We start from the raw sequence: 14,722 nt of genomic DNA, 5'->3' as shown, positions 1-14,722 counted from the left end.
GGTCATTTCCTAATTATGCACTTGACCCCTTGAGACTCTAGCCTGCACATGCGATACCCACACTCACATACCTCTCTAAACACGAACCTATTAACCTGCTAGAGAGTCCCCAACTTTAATGAACTGCTCCCATACCACGCACTGAAAAACTTAGATTGTATTCAATAGGTCTCTCCTTGTGTCTGAGTAGAAGACCAGAAAGGCTGATCCAGTCTGAACTGGTTTGGGGTGCATATATAACATTTCCTTAAAGTGAACCGTTAGAGAGAATGCCCTATTTACCATCTTTTACATATGCATAATTAGGTGTGCATATGATTGAAATCTGATGCGTTATGGAAAAGGGACATGTAAAGAAAAAATTTTATTAAGAATTTTTTTAATTCATTTTACATACTGATCACAGATTCCCTTCTTCCCTCTTCCCAGTCCTGTAAAGAAATTTTTATATAATCTAATCTGTCCATCAAAATAGAGAACTACCCAAACTGCATTCCTTAATAACTGGTTCCTTCTCCCATTAGGCTTTTTTGTTTGTTTGTTTGTTTTTTGAGACAGGGCTTCTCTGTGTAGTTTTGGTGCCTGTCCTGTAGACTAGGCTGGCCTTGAACTCACAGAGATCCACCTGGCTCTGCCTCCTGAGTGCTGGGACTAAAGGTGTGCACCACCACCGCCTGGCTCCCATTAGGCTTTATGGAAGGAGATCACAGATAGTAACCTGGAGCTATAAGTTTCTTCACTCATGTGACCTTCTACACTCTTTCTTTCTTTTTTTTTCTACTGCTTTGCTTCAAATAAAGTTTGCTTGCTACTTTTGAAACACTAGACCCAGGCTCCCAACTACTGGCAACAGACACACACACACACACACACACCTCGTCCTTAATCATTTGCATACTAGTACCAAGTGTTTCTTGAATTATAAGAACTCTTTTTGTGGGTGTATGGCTGCATTTTGAGAGAGTGAAATTCCCCAACTTCCCTCCACCCCCCAACACACACACATACACACACACACACACACACACAGAGAGAGAGAGAGAGAGAGAGAGAGAGAGAGAGAGAGAGAGAGAGAAAGAGAGAGAGAGAGAGAGAGAGAGAGAAACACACACAATCCCAGAGTTATACTTCAATGGTCTTCTGGGTGAATCCTGGAGAATGCTTTGGAAACTTGAAAGTCATTTAGCCTCTATCAAAGTGGAAACTTTGGGACTTTCCTTGCTATGGTCGCTGGATGGTTGCTAGAGCAACAGAAAGGCTGGAACACCCTAGTCCTGTCTTACCTACCCTCTATATGTCTCATGTAACCCAGGAGGGTCTTGAACTCCATATGAAGTCAAAGTTGACCTTGAGTTTGAAATACCCCCATCTCTACACTCTAGTCCTGGGATTACAGGCACACACACAATGCTGGGAGCTGATCCAGGCTTTGGGCACTACAGTCAAGCACTCTAGCAACAGCTGCATCCCCAGCTCTTATTGGTGCACAGTGGTGCTGGGGACCGGTCCAGGCTCTGTGCACTCTAGTCTAGTACCCTAGCGACAACTACATCCCAGCCCTTATTCTTGCTTTCTCACTAGCCACAGATGCTGTCCCTTTCCTTAAGCCTGATGGCGTCACACCCACTTCCAAGATCTTACTGTTTTGTCTGTGTCTTCACCAGAGGGACCGCAAGCAGACTCTGGGAGATCATCTCACCGTCAAATTATCACTGACCATCGACTCACATGCTGCCTGACCGTGAGAAGGATCACGTGGTGGAGTGGCAGTTGAATAAATGAGTGAGGGGGTCGATGTTGGGTTTTGCTTGCTCATCTGTACCCCTGGTGCAATACCCCAAGGACGCAATAAGTTCGTGCCACGACGATCTTTCTACGGAGAAATGCTTCTTTCTCTATTAAATAGAGTCACCAGCGGCCAGCTACATTTCTGTGAGCTTGTGAGTGTCTGGCCCCTTCCCTTTTCAAGCACATAGCACAGAACGGAGTTGGATACCCAAGAGAAGAAAGCTGGTGTTCCCCGCCCGTCTGCCGATGGTGCCTACGATGGGCTTGCTCTAGTAGCTGTCTGGAGGATGGGTCATCTGATAAGGGGCGGTGAAGTGTTCCACTGGGGACTTAGTGGTAGGCTTTTTGGTCACTTGGAAGAGCAGCCACGAAGGAAAGAACCTGGTGAGCCAGCCCTGCAAGTGCATTGTCAACCCAGGCAGCGTACATCCTTCCCAGCTCCTCTGGGAAATTAAAATTCTCCGCGTATCACTGAAAAACAGACAGCATCATCCCCCAACCCTTCAGCAGGGTCCCAGCTGCTCATTAAGCTGCCCAATCACAAAATAAAAGCAGCAGTTCGGATGATGTGACATTGGAGCCCCAAACTATGGCCTGATGGCTTCTAAATGTTTAACATGAGCAAGGAGGAAGCTTTCCCGGCACTAACAAAGAAAGATCATAACATCAAAGACTTGAGATCCCTTTCTCTGGGGAAAAATGAAGGGCGTAATTCACAGCTCTTGGCTCTCTGTCTATGACTCCGGGTTGGCATCCACCACAGGGAGGAACGGATGTGTTTAGGAATCTGTCCAATTACTGGATGGGAAAAGTTTGGGGAAAGGATTTGATCTTATTCTTTGTATCTCCAGAGCCCAGTACAATGCCTGGTACACAGTAACTACACAAGCCATGTTGCTCCCTGAATGAGTGATAAGGCTAGGGAGTGAGGGTGTTCTTAAACCAACTAGCAAATTCTAGAATCCCTGGGCTTCAATTTCCTTGTCAGAATTAAGAGTGAGCTGGTTTCTAGTTAGAGCCTTGCCTTATCTCCTCTAGGAAGCATGCAACTGTAACATTTTACAGATTTCTGCAGAGTTCAGAAGAACACACACATGAGCCCTTGGTATGTGGTGACTCCCCTGGAGCCGGACGAAAGTAGGCGAGGCCCTGAGTGGTGATTGTTGTGTTTAAGGAACACACTGTGCTGAGATGGATGGACTCGGGACCTCACTAGTGTGAGCCACAAAGTCAAGACTCAAGGCTCGAATGGCCTGTTTCCTGAGAAGAAAACACGTTAGTGTGGCTGCCCGACTTCTCAGTTGCCTCTCCAGGTTGAGAGGGATTTTAAGTAACACGTCCACGTGGACCCTTTCTTTTTTGCAAACATCACTTGGAGTCATTCAGTATGCATCCCCAGGAACGGTTGCCTGGAAACGGCTGGCCATATCTTCTTTAGGGCAGGGAAGGAGGTGAAAGCAGATCTGGGCCAGGATGCTATCATCAGAGATCTAAAGCAGCGGGACTGTAGAAACAGTATCTTTTTTTAATTTTTATTTTTTAAATTTATGATATTTATTAATTACACTCATGATATTAATCACATTTGTGGTATTCATAGATTACATTCGCAGTATTCATTCAAATATATATATATACATACATATATATATGTATATATATATATATGTATATATATATATATATTTTTTTTTTTCATTTTGAATGCCAAATGCCATTTATTGAAGGAGGGAGGAGGTCTTAAATAGAGGTTTACAGCACAATGGGAGGACCCCGGAGGGCAGAAGTTCGCTACTGATGTTTTACAATCTTGCATCTAAGCTGTGAAACAGTATCTTTAAAGCGGGAGACCTAAGGCCTGGGAAGACGGCTCCCTGGGTAAAGGACTTTGCCGTACAAGAATGAGGACCTGAGTTTGATTCCCCAGAACCTACACAAAAAAAGCTGGGCACAGTAGTGCATGCCTACAATCCCGTACCTGGGAATCTGGAGCTTGTTGGCCATCTAGTCTAGCCAAATGGGTGAGTTTCAGCTTCAGTGAGACAACCTGTCTCATAAAAACAAGATGGAGGGCTGGAGAGATGGCTCAGAGGTTAAGAGCACTGATTGCTCTCTCAGAGGTCCTGAGTTCAATTCCCAGCAACCACATGGCAGCTCACAACCTTGTACAGTGAGATCTGATGCCCTCTTCTGGCCTGAGGGCAAACAAGCAGACAGAGCACTTGGTACACAATAAATACATTTTTTCAAAAATAAAATAAAAACAAGGTGGAAAGTAACCAAGGAAAACACACACACACACACACACACACACACACACACACACACGCACGCACGCACGCACGCAGGCACGAATATATGCATAGACACACATGGCCACATAAAGTGGGCCCGTGGGTGTTTGCTTTCTATATGTGTTCCTTGGAAACCTACAGAAAGAACAGGCCTTTTTACCTTGAAGGAAGAATGAGTCTAGGCAGTAATCATAACAAGCCATTTAATGAGTCACAGTAGTAGAAGAGAACACAGAAAGCCCTTCTTTATGTTCCCAGGTTAATGCCATCTAATTAAAGTCTCAGCACGATGGAACAGTGTGGACACTGCCCTCAAAGCTGGGAACAGTTTCCAGCCAGAAAAGTCTTCAGTGCTGCATACCTCAGTTGAGGAGGTCACTAAGATGGCTGCCTGGGCAGTTTATGACCCCCCCTTAACTGCCACATAGAGGTTCCTTTCCCTCCATTTTTCAATTCAAGTGTTCAGTAAGAGTATTTGGCTCTCTCTGCACCGTGGACCGTCATGGGGACTGCTGCACACCCATCCCTTGCACAGGCTTCCCTTCAGTGTCCATCGCAGGAAGATGCTCGGAGGACCGAGGATGCTAATTAACCAGGAGCGTGTTTAACCCAGTTTCAACGTGGACCCAGCCACGAAGCACTACAGGGTTTTGTGGAAGAACAAAACCAAGGAAGACTACAGGGAAAGAACAGGACTGCAGATTTAAAAGATCCACACTGTGCTGTGGCTGCACGGCCAGATGACTCCAGAAGCATCATTCTCCATTTGTTGTCTATGGGAGGGGACCAAAACCTGCATCATCTTGGCCCTGGGCCACACAGGCCAACAAAGCATTGTGTGTGGGACAATTCCTATTATGAGAAAGGCCTCTGTCAATACTTGCTCAAGTGATGCTATCCCCAGAAAGACACACCTAAAGATATGGCAGTAGATTAATTCCTTCAGTGGGTATTTGCTCTCCTCTTGGCAGGTGGCCATGCCAGGAGAAAAGCAATGGATGGGGAAAACACACAGGGCAGATAGGAATATACCTCTGTTTTTGGTTGGTTTGTTTTTGTTTTTGTTTTCTCTCTTTGCACAAAGCTACTCATAACCTTAAGCGTTTTCAGTACATCCTAGGGATGTTCTCCCGTGGTGCTTTCTAGCAGGGAACTTAGAATCCAGTGACAAAGTTTTCTCACTGGGCTCCTCAGTAAGCATAATTGGGGCCATGAGAACTGTGCCCCCAATAGAATGCAATCCAATGAGTGTTCATCCCTAGAGATAATGTCAGACATTTTTCATTTAAAAGTACCTCCAGGGCCTAGGAGAGTACAAGGCACAGGGAAGCCACTCCATACGTATTTGATAAGCAATGGCTGGCTGATGAATGAATTTGTTTCTGATGGTTGATCCAACCCTGTCGATTTGACTAAAAGTATACTTCATGCAGGCAAGTCACAGAAGAGAACTTTTAGCCCTTGACAGAGCTTTTGATTTTTACATTAGAAGCTTCTCAGAGGATGCATTCCAAACCAGACCACCCAGCTGCACCACTGTCCCAGAAATGGGAAGGCTTGAAAATATCCACATTTGCTATGGCAGCTCACACACAGTTTATATGTGGGTTTCTGATGCTAATTTGTGAAACATAAGAAGGATCTGGCATACAAATCCAGTAATCAACTTGATAATTGGTTAAAATCGTAAAAATCAGAGAATGCCTGAAGGACGTTAAGCAACGTACAAGTTTTTGTTTTTCAGTGATGGAAAGAAGAGGACCCCCATGCCCTAATTTATTGTCCATCAGCTTGTGGTTTTCATAACCCCACGTGCTAGGTAGTTTTTCTATTTTTTAAACTTGACACAAGCTAGAGTCATCTGAGAAGTGAGAACCCCAACTGAAAAAGCCCCCATCCGATCGGCCTGTAGGCAAAACTGTGGGTCATTTTCCGGATCGATAATTGATGCGGAGGGTCTAGCTCTCTGACAGTGGGAGCTGGGGGGGGGTTGACATCCCTGGGCAGGTGGTCCTGGAGTGTATAAGAAAGCAGGATGAGCCAGCCAGGAAGGGCAAGTCAGTAAGTAGCACTCCTCCGTGGACTCTGTCCCAGTTCCGGCCTCCAGATTCCTGCCCTGCTTGAGTTCCTGCCATGGTTTCCCTCAATGATGAACTGTGATCAGCACATATAAGCCAAACAAACCCTGTCCTCCCTCAGTTGCTTCTGGCCATGGTGTTTATCACAGCAATAGTAACCTAACTAAGACACCTAGTTTTAGTTTTGCACCTAACGTTTTCCTAACATCAACTCAATGGGATGACAACTAGGTATCCAGCCTTGTGCTGGGCGCTCTGGGAGACTCAAATATTTTTAATAACTTGGGGAAAGTAAAGAAATCCACCACCATTATGATTTCAGTGTGTGTGCGTGTGTGTGTGTGTGTGTGTGTGTGTGTGTGTGTGTGTGTGTGTGTGTGTGTAAATACATATATTTTCATCCATGGGTCCTGGCTCATAATTCCAATCTGCCATGTCTGATAATCATTCCTCCTCATTTCTGAGGGTTCCTTCCCTAAGACTGTAAAGAGACATCTGAATAGAGAGCATTGCTGACCTCCCACCCAATCATTGGACCTAGATGGTTCCTTTCCTTTTATCCCATCACATTTCTGTAGGAAGCACAGCTCAGAGTAAGCGTTGGAGAAGTCAAGCCTGACAATCACACAGGCCTGTTTTCTTCAGTGGGAGGAAATGAGTGATGCTTGGTTCCCTGGAATGCCGGGGGGTGGGGGGTGGGGGGGTGGGGGGGTGGGGGGGTGGGGTCAAACCACCTGGTGATCCTTTGCTAGTCTATTAGGAGCCAGCCTCCACCTGAATCCCCCACAATATCCTGAGTATTGTTTAGGCCCTAATCCTGAGCTTTGTGTCTCAGTCAATAGAGCACATCCTTACAAAAGAGATCCTGTGTACTTCGCACGCCCCACCAGGAGTCTATCCTTACGCTTGTCACTGATCCTTTAGGCCCTAGCCCTGAGCTCTGTTTATCAGCCAAGAGAACGCAATTCCTATTGCAGAGGTCCCAGGTGCTTTGCCACTTTGGCAGGGAGTTTCTAGTAGCTATGCCTAAAGCTTTGTTGTGTTATTTGCCACGTGCTGACCTTTCCCCAGTGTTTTCCTGTGCTTACATGCATAAGACAAATCAACCATGAGGTCGGACTCTGGAAGTTTTTGACCTGGTGCTTGTAAAGATCCTACTGACTCAAGTTTCATTCTTCACCTTCTGCACACATTGTCTCACCATCGGCCATGAGGCTTACCGGATCCCCGACACATTTCCATGTCTGCTGAGTGAAGCCTATGCAAAGGAGTGCCCATAAATCTCTGAAGGACAGTTTTGGAGAGCTTCTGGGTAGCTGAACGTATGTGGATTCCTGGAGTGGATCTCCGCTTTGCCTTTAAGCTATCCTTTGGAATGAGCTGGCCAGCATGTTTTCTGGGTTCTTAGAAAGCACTCAGGCATGCTAACTGGACCTGAGAACACAGCTGTGGGAACACCCGTCTATACCTGGTGGGTCAGAAGCGCAGGGACAGCGACTTGGAATATTCAAGGGGCACCTGGAAGGGGGCTTTGGAGACTGGGCCCTCCACCTGCTGGATCCGAGGGAGGCTGTCTCCAGGTAGACAGTGTCAGCAGTGACTAGGGATCAGAGAAGACCTAGCTGGTGCTCACATCAAAATGAATAACGTGTCTAGTGCTGGGTAGAAATGGGGTTTCAGGATTGATCTGTGTTGGGAGGTTGCCGTAGGAAAGGCTGGTTTTAACTGACCTTTTCCCTTACACCACCATCGGAATCACTGATTTCATATCAGCAGGTGAGGGGTAGCCTTCAGGCAGATGTACGGTTATGAGCGCAAGAATATCAGATTTTATTCAGAAATTACACACCGTGGAGAGAGAGGGCTAGTAGAAGACAAAACTTCTTGCTCAGCGAGAACAGATGCCAGGACACTTGCGGAGCCGATGATGAGCGGCCTAGCAGTAGCTATTTAGTGTGATAATGGCGTTTGATGGTTTGCACACAAACACCATTGTCACACTCCACAGCTTCTGCTAAGGGAAATCTGTCGGCTCACAGGTGGTGATGTCACCGTCACATCTCTGCGTCCTCACTGTCAGCGACTCCTCCTCCCCGGCTCTACGCTGTCACAGCAAAGAGCCCCGGCTTCTTGAAGGAGGATTCGTGAAGGCCTCTTGCCAAGAGGAACAAACTCCTATAGAAATAGATGAAAATTTGTTTAACACCTGTTTCTAGGAAGCCTGAATTCCTGGAGGAAATAGATACTTTACACAAAGCAAATTATACATGGAAATGACTCCCTTGGATTAATCGATTCCATCAACTCTTGGCTCATCATGGTTTCCAACCTATCATTAGCAAATGTGATCAGTTCTTCAGTTCAAGAAAATTATGATGATTTTCTTTTCTTTTGAGACATGGTCTTACTGCATAGCCCTGGCTGGCCTTGAACTCACCATCTAGACCCGCCTGGCCTCAGACTCACAGAGATCACCTATGTCTACCTTCTGAGTGTTGGCATTAAAGGCATACACTACCACTCTGAGCTTGTGATTTTGTTTTTGGAGCTGTGGCACTAGGCTATGGCCTCCTCTCTGTGGAATCTTTTGGACACAGGGACACCCTACCTTGCTCAAACTTTAAATCATATTCAGCACAGTCATTCTCTAGTAGAGTAGCAGGTAGAAGATAAGAAATCTAACTAAGAAAGACAGGACAAGAAGAAATTAGTTAATATTCACTTGCCAGCAGAAAGGTTGCCCTGTAAGTGCATATTCTGGATCTACTTGTGTTTCCGGTTAAATATGGTTTCCAACCTCTGCTCATAGTAGAGAATGAGAGTTAATACAAGTTTTCCCTAAGCCTTTATTTTCCCCAAATGCTGGAAAAGGAGAAGACTGGGAGCCAGTTTCCCACCTCCAGAAGAGCTGAGTCATTACCATTTAACTAGAAATTGGCTTTAGCTATAAATCCAGCTGTATCTAACTAGTGAAAATGAATCCTCTGGCATTCTTCAGTCCCTCATTCCCATGCAAACCATGAAATCATCCCTTTAAGCCAGATCCTGCAGGGACAGCACCCCCACACCATCCTATGGGTATTAGCTATTGCTAGTTGTTTTTTTTTTGTTGTTTTTTTTTTTTTTTTAACTCTTTGCACTTCAGGGGCCTGCCACCCAGCTCCCAAGTAAATACATGGAGACTTATTCTTAGAAGTCTATGAATGCCTTAGCCTGGCTTATTTTTAGCCAGTTGGTTCTTAAATTACTCCATCTATCTTTTGCCTCTGGGCTTCTACCTTTCTCTACTTTACATACCTTTCTTTCCTTCTTACTCTGGGCTGGTTGTGTAGCTGGGTAGCTGGCCCCTGGTGTCCTCTTCCTTTTCTCGATCTTCACCCTTCACTCTTATTATTTATTCTCTCTGCCTGCCAGCCCTGCCTATCCTTTTTTCTGCCTTGCTATTGGCCATTCAGCTCTTTATTAGACCATCAGGTGTTTTAGACAGGCACAGTAATACAGCTTCACAAAGTTAAACAAACGCAACATAAAAGAATGCAACACATCTTTGCATCATTGAACAAATATTCCACAGCATAAACGAATGTCACATATCTTAAGCTAATATTCCACAACCATTGGCTCCTCCTTCATCTTCCCTTTCCTTTTCTATCCTGCTGATTGGCTCATTTTCCACTATAAAACTGGCTTTCTTTTGTTCCTCTGTGGCCCTGACAGGCAGCAGGAAAAGTGTGCCGCTCAGCCCTAAGACAAGCATTCCTCAGGGGAAGCTTTGTATGATGCAAAGGGAATAAATGAAACCAGGAAGGTCCTGCTGATGCCCAGCCCTGCCCTAAACCCTCTGCACTGACTGTGCAGTGATAGGGGACACATGTGGTGACCTGTCCTTCTGTCCTTTCTCTACAGTTCCTTCCAACAAGAGATAGGTTAAACTGATGTCTCTTTGCCTGAAGGACCTAGACCAGAAGTTCCCATTTCGTGTTCACCGCCCTGGGGATGCTCTGACTCTAGAGTGAGGCTTCAGAAGCCACTTCTGCACATTTGGTGAGAGCGGCCAGTAGAGGTGAAGCATTCACGAGTGACACAGCTCCTGTTGGGGAGCGCTAGGAAAACTCCATACTTGGCCAGTCTGGCCTAGTCCATTTCTCTGGGCTCTACAGCAGGGTCTGAGGACCTGTCTGTGCTAATCTGCAAAAGACAGAAGGCAGGAGGAAGCGTGATCATGAAAGAAGAGGAGAGAACCAGTGTGTCACACCCAAACTTCCCCTAATCCCTCCCCTCTGTGGACCAAGCACGCATCTCAAGGAAAAGGTAAAATAACTAACCAACTAACTAAACAAATACAGTTTCTTACATATAAGGTCGTTCATAATGACATTATTTAAGATAAAGAATTGCATGCCATTTAAATGCCCAGCCACAGGAAACCGGCAATCTGCTCACCACAGTACATTGTCTTCTCTTCCCAGTCACTGAATTGTAGAAAGATGGTTGTTGACTTGGAAACAAATTAAGATTTGGCTTCAAACAAAGAAGTGGTTTTTAAAACAATGCATACAGCTTGGACTCTTTCTGTGAAGATTGTGTCGCATTCACGCTACAGCGGCTCTCTACTAGGTAGAAAGGGGATTACTGTCTTACTCTTCCCTTTATTTCCATGCCTGAATTTCCACAATTTTTTACAGGACTTTTGAAATGAGAAAAAGAATGAGAATTTTAAATTTTCGAAGTCCCCCTTCCCCCTTCTGGATAACCTAATTAATTCCTTCTTACAAATACTTTTCTCAAATTGGGAGGCTGGGACCTATCTAACTCAAATACACTTATTTGTCACTGTGAAACATAGTTTTGCAGAGAAAGGGACTTTGGGTCAATATTTTTTTAGCAAATTATTACTGAAATATCTTTTTATACAACATAATGATTTTATGATCTTACATCAAGAAATAAATTCTTACTTATTAGGACCCTGTGAACAATGTTTAGACATTGGTGAAACATTCACTTTTTTTTTTTCTTTGCTTTCTTTGACCCAGTGATTAAATCTTGTCATCCCCTCTGCAGGCAATCTGAAAAGGCCAACAGAGTATTTTCCTGCTCATCCAAATGTCATTTACTAATTAATGTATCACTCATAAGAAAGCCAAAGTGGATAAGTCTAGGGTCAACTTCTAGTCACATGGTCTAGTCTCATCCTTCAGCTTTAAAAGGGCTCCCGCTCTAAAGGTTTGGATTGAACACTTGAGACCTCATCAGTGCTAGCTAATATCCAACAGGAAGTGTGCAAGCTGGTTGGGAAATCGCAACACCTGTTATTGTCTTTGATCCGCCCCCCCCCCCCAAAAAAAAACAAACTATGTTGAAGACAAAGGTGCTGGATTTTAATCAGGGTGACATGTCTGAATGCCAGCAGCGTTTCCCACGGCTCAGAAAGGCCTTGTGGGATCATGCCTCTGCTGGGGCCCCAGGAACCTTGCACCATCCCAACGAGAATGTCTTATTTCCCTAGACCTCCCCTAGGGAGGCCGAGTGAGGGGGTGTTCCTAAGTGCCTGACTCTTAAAACTCAATTTCAGTGCCAGCTCCTCCCTTTCCCCAAGAGGATGGAATTTCTAGATATTTCCAGGGGCTGTGAGGAATTCCAAATGGAATTTTCCCGTTGAATCCGTGTGCATGAAAAACAAGTTAGCCTCGGTTTGCTCTGTTTAACGCCGAGGCATTGCTTTTCCTAAGTGGGAATGAAAGTTCACTAAAGAGGAGGGGCCTTCAAAGAGTCTAACCTGCACCAAAGGCATCAGTATGTGCCACAGCTCCCAGGAAGACGTCTTGGATTTACAAGTACCAGGAGATCATGACACAGTAAGTTCTCAGCCTGTTCAAAGGGGCGAAGAGCATCCTGCAGATAGCTTCGTAGGACCAAAAAGGGACTGCTTTGGGGACTAGGCAGAATCGCTTTGCTGCAAAAATAACCCATCAATACCACACAAGGATTTCTTAAAAAGCAAAAAGTAGAGATACTTTTGTATTGCAAATCCACACTTACTGTCAGGTAGAATAGACGAGTTAAATGGACCCATTTGACTGTTTTAGGCCATTATAGTCTAGACAAAGACAAAGACAGTCAGTTCATACTTCCCGAGTCTTGTCATCTTTGAAAGTGCATGGAACTTCTAAAATAGAATGTTCTTGTCAACAGAGAACAAAGCAGCTTTTCTTTTCAAGGAAACCCATCTAGAAAGAAAAATCTGGAAAGTTCCTTATTCACACATGAGCGAAATCAGCATCTAATCACCAACCGGAGGTGAAGAGAGAATCAGTTGGGCAACTTCTCAGCATTTAGGGTCTTGGTGGACTTTTCATGAAGAGCCGCGGCTTGGTTGGGGTTCCTAGTCTCACCAGTTTCATCTCTGTGCAGGTGGCCAGCTATTTCTAGCATCTTTGAGGTGGGGGGGGGTACAAATTGGGCACACACGTGCAAAAGGAGCAATTGTGATGCATGCATCTTAGACATTTAAGAACAGAGCATGGCGAGTATGGCCTGTGCGCTCAGTCTGAAACACAAGCAAAGAACAGGATTCTGGGTCAAACCAACCCCATTTTAATTACACCGGTAGAATCTTCACCCAAGCCCTTGGTGTTTTTCATAACCAGGCCATTTTAAAATGGGAGCTGGCTTATTCTAGCCACTCCTAGGGTAGAAATACAAGCCTGCCTTTGGTCCTCCGTGTCTCTCTAGCCTCACCTTCCCCTTGTCTAAGGAGTATAAAGAAGCTTCCAGGAAGTGTCCAGTTTTGCCCAGGCCTTCTGAAGAGAGTGAATAATCATCGCAGACAAATTTGAGTATTATATGTCTTATACCTGATATTGTTCAGGAGCTGTGTGGAGGGAGCCCTTTAGTCAGCTCCTGACCTGCACCTCACTCAGTACCCCTGAAGAACAGCCTTATTCCCACAGTGGGCCGGCAGGGCCCTGGGAGAAGGTACTTACCTCAGTCAGCATTTGCCTTCTTTCAGCCCAGGGCCCCTTGTCTGGCTGGCAGGATGGTTCCTCCCATGTTCCCTATTTCTGCTGGGGGTTCAAGGGCAGCTGTGGGTGAGAGTCCCGAGCGTCTGTGGCTTTTAGGCCTCTGTGCTGTCCCTTTATGGGATCCAGGGTTTAAAAGTAAACAATTCCTTCTCTTTCTGATAAGTCACATTAAATTATCGATTGTGGGGGAAGGGAGGGCATGACCTTAGTCCACTAAGTCAGAGTCACCTTTGGCCAAACACTAAGCAGAACTGAAGGTCCAGTTTCCCTATGCCCCCTCGGCTACGTGGTGTACACCATCTGCAGGGGGACATGCAGGCCAAAGGCTGAAGCAGGCAGCTGAACCTGGTGAACATTTTCCTCTCAGGACGGTGATCGAAACTTAACTCCAGTGTTTTCCTCACCCTGGAGGGGAGTGACACCCAGCGCCATCACCTCAGGCTTCTCGAACTGGAGAAGCCACCTGGCCAGATGAACCCATGAGGTTACACCTCCTAGCTCATCCTACTCAGGAGTCTTGACTGATCCCGGGGAGCTGATCCTCATGGTCTTGGTCATTTCCGATGAACTGGCATCTAGTCACTTGTTTACACGACTGTCTATGAAGCCCTTCCCTGACAGCTAAGCTCTGGGAAGCCAAGGGGAGACCAGGCAAGCAGAGCTGATGATCCCTTGGGAGTCAGGACAGACATGAGCAGTGACAGCCACCCAGGCTGCATGTTCCTAAACACACTGAGTTGTCCCTAGTCATTTCTCTCTCGCTTTGGGTTATTTGGACAGGCTGCTCTCTTAAGCATTAAAAGAAACCTATTCTTATACTATCTCTAGTCATCTAAGGTGAGGTCAGGCCTTTCTTGAGAAAGCAGGTGATCCATAGCCTCGACTTGTGGGTCCTATCACCCTTCCCCTCACTCTTTTAGTGGTCATATTTCTTCTCTTAGGTAAAAGTGCAAGGCCAGCTGTGTTACAGTTAACTGGTCTCCAGGACCAAAGAACTGTGGCAGTTTGTGGGCCTGGCTGCTGCCCCCTCCTTCCCTTGGGAGGCTCAGTTCTCTCCCCTGGTGTTGTTTGACTATCTGAGGTAATCCTGCATCCTTGCCCCTTGGAAAGACTGGGTCTTCCCGTGTCTTCAGAGGGACTGGAAAACACATCCATAAGGTAAAAGCTCGAAGTCTACCCTGAGGAAAAAATTACCCTAAGGGCCTTCTGGGAACCAGTTTCCTGCAGCAGATATGGCACATATGGTGATGAGGTGATTTCTAAGAGTCCCATTGCTGGAGTAGCCCTGTGGGCCACTGGTGGTGTCTTGTGCCTGGCTCTTTTATTACTTCTCCTACTCACAGCAACCATATTTTTTTACATAAGTACTGTGGGAGTTCTCCTTTTCAAGTGAAATGACCTCTTCACAATTCGGCATATGGACTTTCTTTCCAAGGGCAGGGCATCCCTCCCTTTACCAGGTCACTTCCAGCAGCTTCTTTCTGTCCTTGAGAGTTGATGTCCTTTCAGTCAGACAGCCGAGATGTGGGGTGGGACA

The 14,722-nt window shown here is 45.8% G+C and overlaps 1 long non-coding RNA gene across 2 annotated transcripts; it reads right to left on the bottom strand.

The window, feature by feature from the left end:
• Positions 1-7,966: 7,966 nt before the first annotated feature.
• On the bottom strand, positions 7,967-13,922 carry LOC107402238 (uncharacterized). Of its 2 annotated transcripts, none has more exons than XR_013046153.1 (2): positions 13,147-13,922; positions 7,967-12,710 (listed from the first exon to the last, which is right to left on the bottom strand). It is a non-coding gene; the product is annotated as an uncharacterized LOC107402238 (long non-coding RNA). The 2 variants fall into 2 exon arrangements; XR_001579316.3 differs by having other exon boundaries at positions 7,967-8,335.
• Between the last annotated feature and the right edge of the window lie 800 nt (positions 13,923-14,722).

Source organism: Peromyscus maniculatus, chromosome 19, assembly GCF_049852395.1.
Source record: "Peromyscus maniculatus bairdii isolate BWxNUB_F1_BW_parent chromosome 19, HU_Pman_BW_mat_3.1, whole genome shotgun sequence".
In the NCBI taxonomy this organism is placed as follows: Eukaryota; Metazoa; Chordata; class Mammalia; order Rodentia; family Cricetidae; genus Peromyscus; species Peromyscus maniculatus.
Note: the sequence above shows the minus strand (reverse complement) of the source record. Positions and strands in the feature narration are given on the sequence as shown.